The 20,499-nt window shown below is 36.3% G+C and overlaps 1 protein-coding gene and 1 long non-coding RNA gene across 3 annotated transcripts in view; one reads left to right on the top strand and one right to left on the bottom strand.

Moving 5' to 3' along the window:
* TENM3 (teneurin transmembrane protein 3) overlaps nucleotides 1–20,499 on the bottom strand; it is a 1,046,942-nt gene that overhangs the window by 661,471 nt on the left and 364,972 nt on the right. The gene's annotated exons all lie outside the window — the stretch shown is intronic.
* The window catches only part of LOC140712051 (uncharacterized), a 66,689-nt gene that overhangs the window by 11,679 nt on the left and 34,511 nt on the right, over nucleotides 1–20,499 (top strand). The window contains exon 2 of one of the 2 annotated variants that reach the window (XR_012093509.1): nucleotides 7,115–9,188. The exons of the other annotated variant lie outside the window; for it this stretch is intronic. This is a non-coding gene — a long non-coding RNA (uncharacterized lncRNA). Of the gene's footprint in view, nucleotides 1–7,114; nucleotides 9,189–20,499 lie in introns of those variants that run through there. 2 annotated transcript variants of the gene reach the window in all.

Here is a 20,499-nt window from a genome sequence, read left to right as displayed (position 1 = left end):
TTCTAAGAGGAATAGAACTTGCTCTGATCACGTTAGTTACACACATATAAAATCATACACACACACAGAACTATGAACTAGAGTTTAATAAAAGGGCGATGACTCTTAAGAACACATATATACCCCAATGTGAATTCCACAAAGAAAATACTTTATTGCTTGAGTCTGCTTTTGAGAAAAGTCATTTTATAATATGAAAAAATTGAACGTGACAAAACTTTAGGTCCTGTTCCACAGCAATTTTGCTCATCTTCCTTTGTTTTATATGTTGTACAGATATACAATAAAATTGCTCCTAATATAACACATTTTTTTTTTGAGACAGATTCTCGCTCTGTCGCCCAAGCTGGAGTGCAGTGGCGTGATCTCAGCTCACTGCAACCTCCACCTCCCAGGTTCAAGCAATTCTCTGCCTCAGCCTCCCGAGTGGCTGGGATTACAGGCACTCACCGCCAGGTCTGGCTAATTTTTTTTTTTTTTTTTTTCAGTAGAGACGTGGTTTCACCATGTTGGCTAGGCCGGTCTTGAACTCCTGACCTCGTGATCCACCCGCCTCATCCTCCCAAAGTGCTGGGATTACAGGCGTGAGCCACCACGGCTGGTCTATAATGCATTTTATAATTCCTTTATCAATTTCTCTAAATAACATTATATGCAACCCTCAGCACATACTTTTGAATGATGGTTGAAGGCTAGACTTACAGAAGATTTCAGCTCCAGAAAGACAGTTCCCTCCTCCATTATTAATCAGTTCAGGATAAAGTAAAATCACTGTATTAAGGACTGAGCACAGTTTGGGTGTGATAAACATTTGTCTGATAAAAAATTTCCAAGAAGGCTGTAGCTGCTCCAATGTTTAGCTTGTAGAAGTTGCTACCCCTCTTTGAATGTTCAGGGAAGTTAAACAAGGTGAATTGTAAGTTTGTTGCTATTTGAAATCACAAATCATTGAAAAACTGTCCACTAGAACACCTTAGGGAGTGAATGGCAGATAATAATGGTTTATGTGTGGTTGCAAAACAATAATGAACCTGTCTAATCAATTGTTCTGAATAGCAATAGATCACAGTGGAAGGAAAAATACACATCTTTATTGACCCCTTGTGCATTCTGTTACATTTCATTCTTGTGACTTTTGAATGGTTTCCTTTCATACTTAATCAGGCAGTGACAGATTAACCCTAAAATGGTTACCCATAACTCTTCCTAAAGGCAGAATTTAATATAAATAACTGAAACCAGAGCAGAAAGTAAACCCAGTATCTTTGCCTTCTTATGGATATGATATATTCATGATAAAAACGCTAATATCAAATCTAAAATGAACATAAAATAAATCAATGCTAATCATGGGTGAGTTTTTTTATTTAACAAAAGATGTAGTAAAATAACAAATTCATAATCATAAACAGAAAGAAAAATGAACTATGACCTGAACTCATTTTATCCATTTAGGTTTATCTTCTAACAGATGCATAGTAGTGTGGCCAAACATATTTTGCCGTGATCTGCAATGACTGATAAACTATTAAATGATTGATTGTACTGGACACATTAATTTTACATGTATGGACATGCCATATGTTCAGGGTTAAATTGTAGAAAGCAGTCTGTTCGTTCTGCACACCCCAACCTCCCCCACTACATTTAGAGTTTATACAGTGTTTACGTTAACACAGTTTATATAAGAGAGGTCTATTGAAATAATTAGTTTAGATTCACTTATGCAGATGACCTGGCCAAAAACCCACTTGAAATACCAAGGGTCGCCATTATCACCAACAAACTGAACTGTTATCAAATAAGAATTTCATTTCATCCTGGGGTTAAATCTGCCACACAAGAAGTAATAGTCCTCTATCAGCTTCTCTTAAGATATTAAGAGAATCAAATGAGACAGAATGTTTAAACTTTAGAGGGTTAGATTTTATTGTTAATTGATCGCTCATTTATCTAACCAATTATTTTCTTCTAGTTCAGCTTACGTAGGAAAAATTCAAAATAAATATAATGTAATTTGTGTGAAATGATGCTACAATCTTTCAGCTTCGTCTTAAACATTTTATCTAATACCAACTGTCCAGATCCAAAGATGAAAAAAAAAAAAGCATACAGGATTTATAAATGTTTGTTTTCTTTTTGTGGTAATATGTTATGTTGAGCCATTCCAGCTCATTCAACAACTACTTCTTTTACTTGGTAATGAAAATGTGCACACTGACCAAGGGAAATGTCTCCGACCAGTGAAGCAGATACCTCCAAAAGTGACCTACATGGGGTTTGATGTGAAGCCTTAATTTGTTGCACTGTCACTTAAACACATAGTACAATGGTTTTCGTGACTGTTAATAATGTATTACTAAGTATTCATCAGCGATAAAAAGAAATGTGATTTGTATGTATGTAAGTTTGATCCATTTATCTTACTAGTATTGATCTGCTATGAGTTTTCTTTTTAGATATCAGATTTTGGTGAGAATCCCACTAATGGAATTTTTGCCACATTCACCTAGAAAAATTACTTTGCAGTATAGTATTTTAATTCAGTAAAACCTTTATTTAGAAATGTCATAATTTCTTTAACTCTATAACTAAATTGTCTCTAAATATAAAAATCTGGATTTAAATTAAATTGCACATCATTTTTGTAGTTATGATATCTGAGACTACCCTCTCTCTGAAGAGTATTTTTAAAAAGAGTTGGCTTTGCCTAGATTTAGATAAAATATCGCAATCTAATTTGGAGTGGTAAACTATTCTGACGTTTTAACTTCCTTGCAATTTTACGACTACGTTAGAAACTTTACAGTAAGAACAATAGTAGCCAACTCAATATAGATTTGTATACTGTATTTGGAGATACCCTCACATATACTTATCTATTTGTGTATCTATGTGTGTATGCATGTGTCTGTGTATCTAGATCTCTTTCTCCTACTATAGTGTTATAATTTTAAGCTAATTGTCTCTTGGGTGCATATAATCTTAAGGAAGACGCTTTTAAAGCACTGCAATTGAACATTGACCTTCTTTTTCTTAATTTATTATTTACCTAATGCATACTTTTACCTATAAAATAATCAGTGTAAGATGGAAAACTTTTAATTTGATTACTTATACATCAATTGCCAAAAGGCTTATTTCAGCAACATAAAATACAGCACTAACCTTTTTGTGGAATCCACTCTTTGATTATCCTTTCCTAATTACCTATCCTTTGACACCTAAAGCTTTTAATTTCTGGTTTTTTCTTAATGGGTGATCTATTATATTCTTTCAAGGAAGGTGGTTCTGCTGATATTGTTTGATAATTTCAGTTACTATGCTTTGTAACATTTTGATCATATATAATACTACACCTTCTAAATTTTTGATTCTTCTTCATTCAGGCAGCAGGAATTCTGAAGAGTAAATTCTGATTCATATTTGACAACACAGATTTGTGATACTCGAAAAATACCACGTTTCTCATATTTTCCTTCTCCTTGTATTATATATTATGAAATATAAATAGATTGCCATGTGTGTATTATAAATATTCTAAGCTAAATATCTGTAGGTATTAATACAAATCATTTATACTTAACACAATTTATTTACTGCTGACTGCTGTTTGTGACTATGTGCATTAGCAACATATTTTCACATGATATTTATTATGTGAATTTAAAACGATTTAATAGTCATATACTTTGCACAATGCTAGCTATCTGTTGCTTCAGGATGTAACCCTATTCCATGCTTTGTTGCCATCGATCTTTCTGGGTGGCCTCAAATTAAGGCATTTTCTTCCCTCATGACCTGCTTTAATTTTTTTTGGAATGTGAATAATTTTGATGACAGAATTAATTTGAGTGTGAAAATATGAGAGAAAAATGTCTATTACATTTTGCTCAAATTAATTGTCGATTTTGTGAAACTGGATAGTAATAATAAACCAACTTCTGTAATGTCAAATCAAAGGTAATTTCTGAAATTGATTTTTTGAGTTATATAAAGATTTAATACAGTGCCAGGGATGAAGTGAAAAGTAACAATGATTACTTATTTGATGATAAATTTAGAAGAAAATATTCAATTCCAGTTATATATTTTAAAGGAGGATTTCCAAAATTCTCAAATTTACTAACTTCGTTCTTAGTGTTATACCACAGGGTGATGTGTCATTTTAGAGACATAAAAAAAGAACAGTAAGTTAATAATGAATTGTTCACTTTAAAGAAAACTCAAATCTTAATAGGGAAAAAGGAACAATAGAAGGGCTAGTTAAAATTGTTGAAAAGAAACAAGTACAGGTCAGGCACTGGTGGCTCATGCCTGTAATCCCAGCATCAATGGCTCATGTTTGTAATCCCAGCATTTTGGGAAGCTGTAGTAGGAGGATTGCTTGAGTGCAGGAGTTCAAGACCAATCTAGGCAACATAGCGAGACCCATCTCTTAAAAAAGTAAAAAATAATAAAATAAAGAAAGAAACAAGTCCAAAACTCAAATTTTATTAATAGTTCATATGCTAATAGCATAACTACAAGATGATACTTAAAAAAATGCCTACATAGAAAAAAAAGGATAAGGTAACATCCATTACAATTGGAAAATGGATTACCATATAAAATAGGGTTTCTGCATTTTTTCCACAGATTTTACATAAAATATTTTATCCTTTTGAGCAAAACAAAAAAAAGTAAACCATCATTAATAATATTATTTGGTTATGTGAACCAATGAACTATATTATAAAGCATTACTATAATACTAAACAAACCTATTAAACTTCCTATAAAGAAATTAATTTTTTCACCTAAAGCAAATATTCATTTAGTAACTTTTTGATTTATTTATTATACATATCCTGCTGAACTTATATTTAATTCCCTTAATGTCCAAATTTGGTCACAGTAAAATATACTTTAGCAAAAGAAAATTGACAAAGGGAAATAAGTACATTATGATTTTTTTTCCATCCCAAGTTTATATACTTTTCTGAATATCCTAGTTTGCATGCCATATAGACTATATATTATTTAAAACAAAATTGCAAAAGCATTTCTTGCTTGATAACTCCATTTTTGAAAGAGAGTCTTGCAGTAAACTTTGTTCTGCTCCAAGAGAACAGAGCTCCTTTTAAAATGCAGCAAATAGTTTCAGCATGATCTTTTCCTTTATGTTTTATTTAAAATGTTAATGGAGTAAATCCACAATTCACATAATTTATTTTGAAATACTTTTGTTCAGAATAATGCATCGTAAGAACTGTGATATATAGGCAAGTTCCCTTAAAGAACATACATCAATTCAGTTCCCTTTTGAAGCATATTGCAAATGCCCTCTAACAGGGCACAGCAACATTACATAAATCATCTTATATGAAAAATTAACATGACATCAAATATTTATAAATATTAATGTGTATGTTAATATAACCAAAGCTGTAACAAACAATCATAACCTTGCCAAGTTTCCTAGGACAGGCGCTGCTGATAATGATATCCATTATCTCTGGAGGAACGCACAATTATGAAAGTTATACACAGGATGCTATGTTTTTAGCTGCTTTTAAATTTACCCATTAGATGTCTACCTTACATGTAATATTAACCCTTTGCACACACATTCTTAAGAAATGTATAAGGCAGCTCATGTGGATATTTTTAAAATCATTTTTATTTAATCATTTACGTGGAAAGTCCCTATATTTTAACATAACTTTATGCATAATTGCAGTATATGATGTCCTACAGAAAACTCACTTGGGGTTGATCTCATTAACCTGTGTTAAATACCACATATGCATTTATACGTATGCATGCTACACCTTAAGAAAGCCGCACTTTGCAAAGGTAGATTGGTGATTTGTGGCCATGCAATGTGATGTACTATGCTAGCTCCAATCCCTCAGGAAAGTCTGTGTTGAGGATGGGGTGGGGATGGGCAGTTCTTGGGCTTACCTGGGCTAGTAAGGTCAAGTCCATAGTTAAAATTTTTGGTGACTCACAGACCATAGGCATAGTCAGCCAGGCAAAGTTTTGCTTGGAGTTCTTTTTTCAGTTCAACTCTTTTAGTGGGTAGGGTGAGTCAATGGATAGTGTAGCAATGTGATTCAGACAGGAGAAAAGCACCACCATTTTATACATGTGCATATGGGGCAGGCTCAGGCAAGTCTGACTCAGAGTCCAACAGGTTTTCATAGGCACAGCAAGAAGATCATGTTAGAGGCCAAACATACTTCTGGATTGAAGATGTTTTGCTTCACCAAAAGAGAGTTCTTCAGTAAGCAGCATCTGAATCTACCTGTCTAAATCTGCGCCCAAGCCAGAGCATTCTTCATTTTAAAGCACCTAACTTCTATTTTCAGCCTGACTCCTTGGTGTTACAAAGAGACTATTATTTTGTGGAAATAGACTCTGATGAGAGTGCGCTCTACATCTCTTACAGGTGGAAATGGGTTTAGCCCTAGGTGTGGTGGAGGAGCGTGACCTTGTTTTCACATTACAGTTTTTTTGTACATCTCTGGGATCTACGATTGACTTTGGGGCATTTTGACTGTGGATAATAATGCTGATTCAACCTACTTACTCTCTGAAAAACTAAATATGGAATGAGTCATGTCTCAAGTGGTCAGAAAATGCCACTCAAAAATATCTTCCAATTAGAGATTCATTTTATTGTAGATATGTAAAAATAATATGGACTTTAGGTGGGATGTTCAGCCTGATACACATTTTAGTACTAATTGTTTTAATCAGATAAGAGAGAAATACTTATCTGGTATCATTTTTTAAGTGGGTCAGAATTTTGAATGGGATGCAAAGAAAAAGGGTGAATTAGAGTAGACATTCCTTTGTTACTTGTTAATTTAAATAGGCATTTTAGACATACGCTTTCAAATCCTCCAAATTGCATTGTCATATTTTGCTACCAGCAATTTTATGCTCTGTATTTTCATTTGTTTTTGGCCCCTATGGACTCATTCCCAACATCCCCATCATGTAGTTATTAGTTCTATCTTTAAAGTAAAAAAAGGCAAGGAGTGGGGGCTTTTTCTTGATTTCCCTGTCAGCTACTCCCTCTTTTTTGTTTTATTTTATTTTACTTTCTTTATTTACTCTTTTTTAGGAAAACTCCTTGAAGGGCTTGCCTATGCTGGATGTTTCTAAATGTTCTACTCTCATCTCCTTTAAATCCAATGAAAGTTTTATCATCACCATTCCACAGAAACCAGTTTTGTCAAGATGGCCCAAGATCTCCATGCTGCTAAACCCCAAGGTCAATTTTAAGCCTTCATTTTACAGTGGCATTCCTCCTTATCCACAGGGAATAAGTTTCAAGACCCCAGTAGATGCCTGAAACTGGGATTATTACCAAATCCTATGGATCCTATGTTAAAGGAAGCACTTTGCGGTTTCTCTTTGGCAGATCTGAATTGCTAGCCTGACCACTTGCACACTTGGGGGCCATCAGTAAGTAAAATAAGGGTGACTTGAACAGAAGCACTGCGATACCACAACAGTTGATCTGATAACCGAGACGGAAGGGGTGAGTAGCATAGACAGTGTGGACAACGGGAAGATTCACCACCCTAGCTGGATAGTGAGATTTCATCCCACTGCTCTGACCAGCGTGCCATTTAAAACTCATGAATTGTTTATTTCTGAAACTTTATATTAAATATATTCAGACTGTAGTTGACTGCAGTTGAACTGAAACATCAGGAAGTGAAACTGCAAAAAAGTGGGAGGGGACTTATCATACTTGAATCCATCAGGTCACAGCGTCTCACTTCCTCCGCCTGCACACTTTCCGTCGTTTGGCTTTCTGGACACCATTCTCTCCTGATTTTTCTACTTCACTGGTCACTCCTTTTCAGCCTCCTTCACTGATTCTTATTCCCACAGTTTTAGTGTTGCCCCAGGGCTCAGCCTTTGTTCTTTCTTAATCTTTCTAGACTCACTCCCTTGGTGAACAACACCCTAGTCTTGCGGCTTTAAGTGCAGGTTATATGCTGACATCTCCTATACTTACATTTCCAGTTCAAATCTTTCTCTTCTTAACTTCAGATTCACATATGAAATTATCTACTCAACTTTTCCACTTGATTGTCTAAATGGGTAGTTTCAGCAGGGTGCTGTGGCTTATGCCTGTAATCCCAGCACTTTGGGAGGCCAAGGTGGGTGGCTCACCTGAGGTAAGGAGTTCGAGACCAGCCTGACCAATATGGTGAAACACCATCTCTACTGAAAATACAAAAATTAGCTGGGCATGGTGGCGTGCACCTGTAGTCCTAGCTACTTGGGAGGCTGAGGTGGGAGAATTGTTCAAACCTAGGAGGTGGAGGTTGCAGTGTGCCAAGATCGCGCCATTGCACTCCAGCCTGGATGACAGAGCAAGACTCCGTCTCAAAATAAATAAATAAATAAAAATAATAAATACATAAATAAATGAGTAGTTTCAAATAAAAACTCTTGAACTCTAAAACTAACTCCTTTTGCAGTCTTTCCCATCTCAGTCAATGGCAGCGCCAACACTTCAAGTTATTCCAGACAAAACCCTTGGTGATCTTATTTGACTCCCCTACGCTGTCACTCTTCTCCTCTAATTAATCAGGAAATATAGGTGTACTTGTTTTATTGTTCTTTGCAGAAATCACATATTTACAAATTGAAAGTTTGTGGTAACCCTAAGTTGAGCAAGTCTAATGGCACCATTTTTCCAGCAGCGTGTACTCACTTCATGTCTCTGTGTCACAGTTTGGTAATTATAGCAACATTTCACATTTTTCATGATTATTATATCTGTTATGGTGATCTGTGATCTTTGATGTTACTGTTGTAATTGTTTTGGGGTGCTATGAGCCATGCCCATATAAGACTGCATACTTCATCAATAAATGTTGTGTGTTCTGATTACTCCACTGATTGGCTGCTTCCCTATCTCTCTCCCTCTTCTCAGGCCCATCTAGTCCCTGAAACACAAGAATATTGTCTTTAGGCTAGTTATTAACCCTGCAATGGTCTCTAAGTGTTCAAGCGAAAAGAAGAGTTGCACATCTCTCACTTACGTCAAAAGCTAGAAATGATTAAGCTTAGTGAGGAAGGCAGGTACAAAGCAAAATCAGTCAAAAGCTAAGTCTCTTGTGCCAAAGTTAGTCAAGTTAAGAATAAAAAGGAAAAGTTCTTAAAGGAAATAAAAAGTGCTATTCCAGTGAAAACTCATGAATAATAAAAAAGTGAAACAGCTTCCCTGCTGATACAGAGAATGTTGTAGTGATCTGGATAGGAAAAAACAGAAACAACAACAACAAAAAAAGACCAGCCACAAAATTCCCTTAAGCCAAAGCCTAGTCCAGAGCAAGGCCATACATTTCTTCAATTCGAAGAAGGCTGAGAGAGACAAGGAAGTTGCAGTCGAAAAATGTGAAGCTAGCAGAGGTTGGTTCAAGAAGCTGGTTTAAGGAAAGAAACCACTTCCATGACATAGAAGTACAAGGTGAAGCAGCAAGTGCTGATGGAGAAGCTACAACAGGTTATCCAGAAGGTCTAGCTGAGGTCATTGATGAAGACTACACTAAACAACAGATTTACAATGTAGATAAAAACAGCTGTGCATGGGAAGATGATGCTACCTCGGACTTTCATAGCCAGAGAGAATTCAGTGCCTGGCTTTCAAGCTTCAGAGGACAGGCTGACTCTCTTCTAAGGAGCTAATGCAGCTAGTTACTTGAAGTTTTTCATTCATTTATCATTCCAAAATTCCTAAGGCCCTTAACATTATGCTAAATTTACTCTGCCTGTGTTCTGTAAAAGGAATAAAACGAGGATGACAGCACATCTGTTTATATCATGGTTGATTGGAAATTGTGAGACCACTGTTGAGACCTACTGCTCAGAAAAAATGATGCCTTTCAAAATATGACCATTCACTAATAACATACCTGGTCACCCAAGAGCTCTGATGGAGATGCACAAGAGATAAATGTTTTTTCATGCCTGCTAATACCACATCCATTCTGCAGTCCATCAGTAAAGGAGTAATTTCAACTTTCAAGTCTTATTATTTAAGAAATACATTTTGCAAGACTGTCACTGCCATAGATTGTGATTCCTCTGATGGATCTGGATGAAGTCAGTTGAAAACCTTCTGGAAAAACTTCGCCATTCTAGATCCTATTAAGAACATTTGGGAGGAGGTCAACATTAACAGGAGTTTGAAAGAAGTTGATTCCAACCCTTATGGATGACTTCGAGCATTTCAAGACTTCAGTGGAGTAAGTCACTGCAGACTTAGTAGAAATTAAAGAGAAATAGAAGTGGAGGCTGAAGATGAGACTGCATTGCTGCAATCTCATCATCAAACTTGAACAGATAAGGAGTTGCTTCTTATGGAAGAGCAAAGAAAGTCGTTTCTTGAGAGGAAATTTACTCCTGGTGAAGATGTTGTGAACATTGTCAAAATGACAATAAAGGATTTACAATATTCCACACACTTAGTTAATAAAGCAGTGGAAAGGTTTGAAAGGATTGACTCCAATTTTGAAAGAAGCTCTACTGTAGGTAAAATGCTATCAAATAGCATCACACACTATGGAGAAATCTCTTGTGAAAGGAAGAAGTAATCAATGGGGCAACTTCACTGTTGTTTTATTTTAATACATTGCCAGAATCACCCCAACCTTCTGCACCTACCACCTCGGTTAGTCAGTAGCCATGAACACTGAGGCAAGACTCTCCACTAGCAAAAATATTATGACTTGCTAAAGGCTCAAATGATCTTTAGATTTTTTTAGCAATAAAATTAAAAAATTAAGGTATGTACATTGTTTTTTAGACATAATGCTATTAAACATTTAATAGTATAGTGTAAACATAACTTTTATATGCACTGGGAGACCAAAAGAAACGATGTGACTCACGTTATTGTGATATTAGCTTTATTGCAGTGGTCTTTATTGAAGTGGTCTTTAGCTGTACATTAAAAGCATATCCAGAATCTAACCTAGTATTACCACTTCCATAGTTATTATCCTTAGCCATCATCATTTTTTTGCCTATGTTATTGCAATAGCCCAACTACTCTCATTATATCTACACCTGCCTCCTTATTGTCTATATTCTCAATCCAGAAGCCAGAGTGCACCTTCTAAAATGTGAGTCAGAGGCCAGGCGGGTTGGCTCACGTCTGTAATCCCAGCACTTTAGGATGCCGAGATGGGTGGATCACTTGATCAGTAGTTCGAGGCCAGCCTGGCCAACATGGTGAAACCCTGTCTACTAAAAATACAAAAGTTAGCCAGGTGTGGTGGTGGGTGCCTGTAATCCCAGTTACTCAGCAGGCTGAGCCAGGGTAATCACTTGAACCCGGAGGGCGGAGGTTGCAGTGAACTGAGATCGTGCCACTGCACTCCAGCCTGGGCAACAGTGCAAGACTCCATCTCAAAAATAAAATTAAATAAAAATAAAATGTAAGTCAGAGCATGGCATGCCTTTGATCAAAATCCTGCAATGCATATACAAGTCAGTCAGAGCGAAAGCCATGGTCCTATAATATCTTACTAGGTCTTGCATGATCTGATCCTCTGTTACCCCTTTGACCTCCACTTCTAGAACCTTCCTCCATTTTTATTACACTCCAGGAATCCTGGTCTGCTTGCTCTCCCTTGAACACATCAGGCATACTTGGTACCGGACACTGGCTATTCACTTGCTCAGAACAGTTTTCATGCACTCCCTCACTTCTTTTTATGATTTCCTTGAAGTCTTTATTCAAATTTCCTTTTCTCAAGGAAGTTTCATTTGACTACCCTTTTTAAAATTGCAAATGACCCTTCTTCCAACCACCAGTACTGATCCCACACACCCTGCTTTGTCGCAAATATATTTTCATAGCTCTCATTACTTTATAACATTCTAGATAATTTGCCTATTTGTTACATATATGTATACATACACATATACATATATGTATACACACACACATATATGCATACATACAAATACATGTGTATATACACACACTTGTGTATATATACAACACACATATGTGTATGTACATATGTGTAGTTGTGCATCGCATGGCAGAGATACATTCTGAGAAATGCCTCCTTAGGTCATTTCATCATTGTGTAAACATCACAGAGTGCAATTACACAAACCTAGATAGTACAGCCTACTATACATCTGGGCCATATGGTAGGGCTTATGGCTCCTAGGCTACAAACCTGTACAGCATGTGACTGTATTAAGTACTGTAGGCAGTTTAACACAATGGTAAGGAATTATGTATCTAAGCACATCGAAATATAGAAAGGTTCAGTGCCTGAACCTCTCTTCAAGGGACTGTCCAAAACTAAAGAAGAGAAAGGAGTGTGTGTGTGTGTGTGTGTGTGTGTGTGTGCATACATGTGTGTATTTGTGTGGTAATGAAAAAACTGTCAGTGGACTCACAATTTTAGAATCCCAGCAATTTGAGAGGCTGAGGCAGGAGGATCACTTCAGTCTAAGAGTTTGAGACCGGCTTGGGCAACACATGGAGACCATGTTTCTACAAAAAATTATAAAATTAGCGAGACACAGTGGTATGTACTTGCATTGCCAGTTACTTGGGGAACTGAGGTGGGAGGACTGCTTGAGCCCAGGAGTTTGAGGCTGCAAGGAGTCTTGATCATGTCACTGCACTCCAGCCTGGATGACAGAGCAAGACCCTATTTAAATGAAATAAACTGTGTTTTTTTCCATACTTTCTGATCTCCCATTTAAGGAGCTTAGAAGACTCCACTCTGTCCTAACAAGAGAAAAACACTGAATGAACTGAAAATCAACCACTTTTTTAGGTCCCTCAAAGAAGGGAGGTCACAGGGAAAGCTGCTGCCCCTAAATTTGGAGAGATAAACAAGAGAATTGTGATTCTCTGTATCTGTGGAGCAGAAACCCACCTGCAGAAACCTCTGCTGCAACCAGTGCCAGGGAAGTAAACCTGAACTGTAATTGATGAATTGCTGAAGGCTCCGTGTGGACAAGTCTGAGAGATAAAAACTCCAGGGAGACTCAGTCATGGGGGTCTTCACACTTGTGAGTTTTAAGAGCTCTACCAGGCCTTCCTGGTGAATATAGAAGAAATATTTCTTTGTGTTTCCAGAAGGGAGAGAGGAAAAGGAGCCATTTCGAAATATATCAGAGCATTTTGTTTTTCTTAACAAGTTCCGCCCTCAGGAGAAACTTTTACCAGATCCTAACTTGCTGGAATTTAGTCAGAGCCTTATATACCTGGGGGAAGGGAAATACTCATCTCTAGCCCCCTCCAATCGTTCTCTCCCACCCAAGGGAGGGAGGACTGAGAAGCATTGGTGACAACAGTTTCAGTCCAAAGGCACAGACTTACTGAAAGACTGAGACCCTGTCATGGGACTACAGAATGCTTCCTCTCCCCTGACACCTGACCACCACATCGCTAAAGGCCTAATTTTTGCAGTTCTTTTGTACCCAGGACATTATGTCTGCCTTTCAACAAGCTACAGATCAAATCTCTCATGAGCACAGAGACAAAAATCTTCAACAAAGTATTAGCAAATCAAATCCAACAATGTATAAAAAGTATTATATACCACATCCTAGTGGGGTTTATCCCAGGTATGTAAGGCTGGTTCAACAATCAATTAGTGTAATGCATCGCACTGACAAGCTAAAGAAGAAAATTTACATGATGATTTTCATAGATGCAGAAAAGACATATGATAAAATCTAACACCTATTCATAATGAAAAACTCTCAGTAAACTAGGAACAGTGAGAAACGTTCTCAATTCTTAAAAATCTACAAAAAATGGTCAGGTGGGGGGACCTGGCACAATTATAGGCTCATGCCTGTAATCCTAGAACTTTAGGAGGCCAAGAAGGGTGGGATGCTTGGGGCCAGGAGTTCAAGATCAACTTGGCCAACATAGCTAGACCCCCATCTCTAAAAACATAAATAATAAAATTTAAAAATCTACAACAACAACAAAAAAAACCCTACAGCTGACATTATACTTCATGGTGAGAAACTTGAAGCTTTCCCACTAAGATCAGGAACAAAGCAAGCCTGTCCTCTCTTATTACTGCTTTTCATCATTGTACTTGAAGTACTAGCTAATTCAATAAGACAAGAAAGGCAAATAATATGTATGTGGATTGGGAATGAAGAAATGATACTGTCTCTGTTCATGGGTGACATGATTGTCTGCACAGAATCTGAAAGAACTGCAAGAAAACCTGGAATTAATAAGTGATTAATGATAATCATTATAATTATAATTATAATTATAACAAGTTTGCAGGAAACAAGTTTAATATGCAAAAATTGATCACTTTTCTATATAGCAGCAATTAACAGCACATTAATTTGAAAATAAAAATGCATTATAATATACATTAGCACCTAAAAAATGAAGTACTTAGGTTTAAAGCTAAAAAATTCTGATTTAAGATATCAAAGAAGAAATATATAAATGGAGAAATTACTCATGGATAAGAATAATAAATATTTTCAAGATGTCAGTTCTTCCCAACTTGATCTATAGATTCAATTCAACTGCAATTAAATCTTAGCAAGTTTTTTTGTGTATAACTTAGAATTGATAAACTGATTCTAAAGTTTATATGGAAAAAAAAATCCAGAATATTAAAGAAGAAGAGCAAAGTCAGAGAACTGATGCTATTCAACTTCAAGACTTACTAGAAAGCCACAGTAATCAAGAAAGTGTGGTGTTTGAAAGAATAGACAAATATATCTATGGAACAGAAGAGAAAGTTGAGAAACAAATCTATATAATTATAGCTTGCTGATCTTCGACAAAGGAGCAAAAGCAATACAGTGAAGCAAAGATATTCTTTTCAACAATGCTGGAACAACTGGACATCCACATACAAAAAAAAATCTGTCTAGACACACACCTAACAATGTTCACAAAAATTAACTAAAAATGGGTCAGAGACCTATATATAAAGTGTAAAACTATAAAACTCCTAGAAGATAACACAAGAGAAAATCTCAGTGACCTTGGGTCTGGCAATGACTTATTAGATACAATACCAAAGACACCATCCATGCCTTTATCAATAAATATGATCAAGAAAGAATTGATAAGCTGGGATTTACTAAACTTAAAATATTTTGCTCTGCAAAAGACAGTGTCAAGATAATGAAAAGACAAGCCACAGACTGGAAGATATTTTGCAGAGGACACAGCCGATGAAGAACTGTTATCCAAAGTATACAAAGAATATCTGAAACTCAACAGTAAGAAAATGAACAACCTGATTAAAAATTGGGCCAAAGATCTTAGACACTACACCAAGGAAGATACACAGATGGCAAGTAGGCATATGAAAAGATATTCAACATTATATATAATTTGGGAAATGCAAGTTAAAGCAATGAGATACTACTACACAACTATTAGAATGGCCAAAATCCAAAACACTGATGGTACCAAATGCTGGTGAGAATGTAGAGCAACAGGAACTTTCATTTATTGCTGCTGGTAATGCAAAGTGGTACACTTTGAAAAACAGTTTGTTCGTTTCTTGCAAAATCAAGCACACTCTTCAAAACTTGCAAACAACCAATGTGTCCTTTAGTAGTTGATTGAATAATTAAATGTGGTATATCCAGATCATGGAATATTATTCAGTGCTAAAAATAAATGACCTATCAGGCCATGAAAAGACATAGAAGTTGTATTAGTCTGTTCTCACGCTGCTGTGAAGAAATACTTGAGACTGGATAATTTAAAAAGGAAACAGGTTTAATTGACTCACAGTTCTGCATGGCTGGGGAGGCCTCAGGAAACTTACAATCATGATGGAAGGTACCTCTTCACAGGGCAGCAGGACAGAGAATGAGTGCCAGCAGGGAAATGCCAGACACTTATAAAACCATGTCATCTCAACATCACAACTCACTCACTATCATGAGAACAGCATGGGGGAACCACCCTCATGATCAAATCCCTTCCTACTGGGTCCCTCCCATGACACGTGGAGATTGTGGGAACTACATTCAGGATGAGATTTGGGTAGGGACACAGCCAAACCATATCAGAAGTCACTTCAATGCATATTACTGAGTGAAAAAAGCCTATCTGAAACGGCTACATACTATATAATTCCAACTATATGACATTCTGGAAAAGGCAAAACTATGGAGACAATGTAAAGATTTATGGTTGCCACAGTTTTGGGGGAGCAAGGCATGAATAGGCTGAGCACAGAGGATTTTTAGGGTGCTTAAACTATTCTGTATGTTCTACAATGGTGGATACATGTCATTATATATTTGTCCAAACTGATAGAATGTACACACAAGAGTGAACCCTAATGTAAACTATGGACTTTGGGTAATAATGATGTGTCATCAATGTAGGTTCATTGATTGTACAAATGTACCACTGTGTTGTGGGATGTTGATTGTAGGGGAGGTTGTACCTGTGTGGGGACAGAGGATATATGGGAACTTGCAGGGGCCCTTGAAAACAGTATGCTGAGAATAGATAGGGCTCAAGGACAGTATCTCCAATTGAACTTTTAATGAACTCCCGTAGGCGCCAGGAAGGCGGACAAATAAGCAAGAGCATAGAGACAAGGAACTAAGCAGAAGGTTACATCTGGGTAAAGAAAGTTTGTTTTGCACTGCGTTCTTTCTGCTGACGTGGGATTTATGGAGTATAAATAAAGTGAGGCGGAGGCTCTGGGCGCGGCCGCCATGTTCTCTGTTTGTCTTTGTCTTTTGTGTCTGTTCATTCTCCACCACCCCCGGCGCGGGCCCCAATAGGAACTCTGTATTTTCTGCTTGATTTTGCTGTGAACTTAAAACATCTCTAAAAAATACAACAAATTAATTTTTAAAAAACATAACTGGTTTCTTTGGCCATATCTTTTATTTTTCTGGGCCTCAGTCTTCTCATTGATAAAAGGAGAGTGCTGGACTATATCAATGTCCATTGAGTCAAATGATAACATGGATAGTATGGACCAGAGAAGTAATAGGAAGAAAATGGAACCAAGCTAAAACCATTGCTGCCAAGGAGTGGCTGGGGCAAGGGGTGAATGGGAAAAGAGAAAGCTGCCTTGCTAGCCTGAAAATTTTTACATGGAAAACATTGAACTAGATATCCTCTGAAATTCTGTTATCAAAGTCTATCAGGTGTTTTCTTAACCTAGAATTTTCTCTGTCTCCCATTCCCTGCCTTGGGGAAAGCCTACTTCTCATTGAGTACAAGATCAAGGCAACTCTATAGCACTTAACTAATGTTTCAACTATTGTACTGGTCATATTGAGCCTGATACATTTAAGACACCGAAAGAATAATTATTAAATGAATAACTGGACTATAACTGTTTTACATATTTAACTTGCTGTCATAATTTGTGAGTTTTTCAAGGGTAGGGACTCCAAGTCTTATAATTTTTCTGTTTCCAGCACCTAGGGTAGTATGTGAAATAACAAGCATTCAACAATTGTTTCTTGAATTTCCTGAATATAGATATAGAGGAAACTGGCAACAAGTGGAAGGACTGGAGGGTTTGTAGATTTTTTTTTTTTTTTTTTTTTTTTTTTTTTTGAGACTGAGTCTCACTCTGTCGCCTAGACTGGAGTGCAGGGGCATGATCTTGGCTCACTGCAACCTGTGCCTCCTGGGTTCAGGTGATTCTTCTGCGTCAGCCTCCTGAGTAGCGGGGATTACAGGCACCCAACACCACGCCCGGCTACTTTTTGTATTATCCCAGAGATGGGGTTTCACCATGTTGGCCAGGCTCGTCTCAAACTCCTGACCTCAAGTGATCTGCCTGCCTCAGTCTCCCAAAGTACTGGAATTATAAGTGTGAGCCACTTTGCCTGGCTGGATTTGTGGATTTTGTTCATGTATTACCCATTTTAAAAAATAAAATAGTTGACCTTAGAGTCCTAGCCAAAAATAAATAAATAAAATAGTATATGTATACACACTAAGCATAATTTCATTTGTATATGTTGCATGTATTTCATATAAACAACTAAACACAAACCTAGTGTTATCTCTAAAATGGGGATTTAACCCAATAAGTAACCACCTGGCCTAAATCTACTAAAGAAAACACATGCTCATATAAATTTTCCTTAATAGAAGATGTTTATTACTTACACATTTTAATAGAGGTATCTATGTCTGTCTTTTTACATCTATAAACATATATATTATATAATCAATCTTTAGGGTCAGTTCATTAGAATTTATACCTTCATATCTGAAATTTAATGGTATGGCAATATGAATTGTGGCCAAGAAGAAACGAAAAAAAGAAACTTCCCCAAAAACGATTGGAATAAAATTCTAAAAATAAATAAATAAATAAATAAATAAATAAATAAATAAATAAATGAAAATAAGAAGGAGAAGGAGGAAGAGGAGAAAAAGCAAGGGGATTATTAATATTTTGAGTGTTTTAAATGTAATAGTTGTCAAAAAATTCTCAGACTAAATTCTATGCATTTCATTCATAGGAACTTCATAGTTGTCAAAAAATTCTTGGACTAAATTTTATGTATTTCATTCATAGGAACTTCTAAAATTCTTTCTCAACAACTGCTTTTAATTCTAACCACTGCACATGATTCTAACAAACCGATTATATGGCTTTGAAATGCATAGTGGTTTAGATACAGAAAATCAGAGAGTCTTCCTATTGAAATGAGGCATTGAAAAGAGGAAAACTGATGCCAAAACTATTAAAAACAGATAGAATTACTCAAACTTTAGTTACCATAAAGGGCAAATATCTGGACATTCTTTGGTATTTTCCAAGAACTACATTGTACAATATTTATAATGATGGTCCTGCATCATTGGGAAAAAAAATAAATTATGAGTATATCTTAGCATATTCTGGTGAAGAAATTTGGAAACAATTCACTTAAATAGAGTCCCATCCAAATGTTTAAAAGTAGCGAAAGTGAATCACTTCTTGATGTTTTCTGAATGTTTCTTGATGCTTAAAGTAAAAAAAAAACTTACTTTAATTAATCCTCTCTCCCTTTACGTCTCTCTCTTCTTCTCTCTTGTCCACACGCCCCCACTTCTTCCACCCCACACTTCTCCCACCACACACACATTTGCTTTTATTTATAATGCTTACTTGGTGTTTGACTTGTTTCAGACTAACTTTGCTAGCATGGTGGGCTTGTATTTTAAGAAAATACGGATGTAATGAGATTTTGGTACTTGAAAATAATCTAACATTTTCATTTCATATATTAAAAAATGCATTGGCATATATTCATTATTCATTTAAGTCCAGTCAACTCTCAATTATCTCAGGTAATAGAGAGGAAGGATAGAAGGAACAGGTGAAATCTATTCCTACTCCCCAAACACAATTTTCAATCTCCTCTCTGAGTTCTTTACAAGACAGTGATACCTCCTTTCCCCTTCTTTGTAGACGCATTTCAATTGTGGAATGACCTTAAGAAAAACAACCCAAGAGAAAAAGAGAAGCAAGCACATGGATGATCTCAAATCGCTTTAAAATTAAGATGGCAAATGAAATCTTTAAGTCTACTAAAAGAAAACAAACTGAAATGATTTTTCCAATACTGTCTCTGGAAGCACAAGTCACTTCCAGATAAAACAGTTGTTTGTCCTTTGTTAAACTGCACCAACTATTTTTGCAAACCATTTAATCATTTAAAAAGCCAGCTTTTTATAAGTATAAATGTGTCTTAACCTGCAGAATAGCAGTTAGATTTTTAGTGTGAATGTCTTTATACATTTTATAATCTGCAGATGAGGAGGGCTAATAAGACTTTGTTTAATAACATTATTAAATACTGAATTAACAAAGTCTTACAAGCCTGTCATCCAGACTGTCAGCAGTAGAACAGGCCTCCTAGCTGTTCCTTAACTAGCAATAATATTGACCTTTTTACTAAGTGTGAACAGCATTTATCCAAGGGAGGAATCAATATCGAGCTGAAACTCCAAGGTCTTAATAGCTAATCCTAAAAAACATCACTCAGTGGAGATTCTGGGATGGCAATTAGCATAAATGTAAAAATGAAAAGATCAGGTAAACAAATGTGCTCAACTTTGTATACGGTTTTTATATTTGGCATTTATTGAACGTGGAGGAGAATGGGAAACAGAACTGGAAGACTGCTCTTTGTTTTCCCTAGAAAAGCTGCATTAAGTAGAGTAAAATAAAATCCTTTTAGACACATAGAAAATTACACTATGATTTGACACCTATTGTGCTGAGGGCTGTCAATAATCATTGATTACTTTCTCTGTGAAGACCCAATGAAATCCTATAAACTAGTGTTAACTTTGAGGCTACAAAGGGTCAGAATATTTTAAAACACTGTTAGTGATAACGCCTTTTCTCCTTCACCTGAAGAACCTAGTCAAATGAGCGTTGTGTACAAAAGTCTGTTTTCCCCACACGGTGATGAGGGGAGGGAAGAGGGTCAGTCTGTGAATGTGGCTGAGAAACTGTC

This window comes from Chlorocebus sabaeus, chromosome 7 (assembly GCF_047675955.1).
Source record: "Chlorocebus sabaeus isolate Y175 chromosome 7, mChlSab1.0.hap1, whole genome shotgun sequence".
NCBI classification, from domain to species: Eukaryota; Metazoa; Chordata; class Mammalia; order Primates; family Cercopithecidae; genus Chlorocebus; species Chlorocebus sabaeus.
Note: the sequence above shows the minus strand (reverse complement) of the source record. Positions and strands in the feature narration are given on the sequence as shown.